Source organism: Plectropomus leopardus, chromosome 17 (assembly GCF_008729295.1).
Source record: "Plectropomus leopardus isolate mb chromosome 17, YSFRI_Pleo_2.0, whole genome shotgun sequence".
Classification (NCBI taxonomy): Eukaryota; Metazoa; Chordata; class Actinopteri; order Perciformes; family Serranidae; genus Plectropomus; species Plectropomus leopardus.
In genome coordinates this window covers 26,410,694-26,412,037 of record NC_056479.1, presented here as the reverse complement: position 1 = coordinate 26,412,037, position 1,344 = coordinate 26,410,694, and positions in this window count along the sequence as shown.

The following is a 1,344-nucleotide window of genomic DNA, read 5'->3' as shown; positions in this document are numbered from 1 at the left end:
TGATCACCCAGGGCCCCATAGAAAGGGGGCTCTTGAAAAGCTTCAAATTAAAAGTTTGGTTTTATTTGCAACTTTATTTATTTATTAATTTATTTATTTTAGTCATTAGCATCATAACTAAATTAAAACTGGCTGCACAAATCTGCTGAAAGACTGAACTTTATATTTAAAAAAAATACTAGAGGCTATCTGAGGCCCCTTTCACCAGTTAAAGGTGCAAAATGGTTTAGTCCACCCCTGCACAAAGATCAGAATCAGAATCAGAATCAGAATCAGAATCACGTTTATTGGCCAAGTTCAACAAATGAGGAACAAGGAATTTTTTCCGGGTTGGCAATGCTCACAGTACAGGGGAGGGAAATAAGTTAGGGATAAGAAAAATAGAAAAAAAGACAGACATAGACATGTAATTGTATTCACAAAAGGAAGAGATAGAGATAGATTCATCTCTAGACACAGCTACTGCAGAGCCAAGTGAGTGACTGCATCAATATGCTTCTAAATGACTAAACAAAACCTCTATAGGCTACACTTTTACCTAAAATATAAATGATTATTAATCATTTCTTATGATATGTTGGCTAGAGAGATTTCTAATTCCTGATATTCCTTATCATGTTCAAACCTAAGTTATATGCCCTCGCACATGGAGGCAAAAATGTTAAGAGCCTTTGCTTTAATGTGTTATGTCCTAATAGTTTGTAGGCTATTTTGATGTAGTGTTTTATTATTTCACTAAACTAAACTTCACCCATGAAGAACCATAGAGGGGCTAAAAAAACTTTTTTGTATGCTAGCAGTGAAATAGCACCTGAACCCACACCAAAAAACTTTCTGTGTGATGAAGCTCCACGTTTCTATATTTTGACCTTCATTCTCATTGTTTCAGTTTTAGATATATCTGAAATAAGGACTCGTGTTTTCTTGCATTGCTGACAAATTCAGAGGTGTTTTTCCAGTTTTGGTTTGTTTGCAAAGTTTGTTTGGAAAGCAAATCTTTGCTTAAACATTCAGACAATCTTGCATAGCAGGTTTATGGACATTTTAGAACTTTCTCACTTAAATTTTTCCTATTTACACATGCAAAAACAAATATTGTCATATATATACTATATATATAATGGAAAAGGTCCAGGGGCTGTTTGGAGTTCATCATCTTAGTCAACAACAGACAGCGACTGACACACTTTAGGTACACAGATAGTGAGAAATGTCAGTATTCTGTTGTTTTGATTTAAACATGACTATGTTAAAACTCACATAACTTCACATCACATCTTTTTTTGTAGATTCTGTCACTATTTGCTCATTAAAATGAAGAAACCTTTCAACAAAACATAAAAT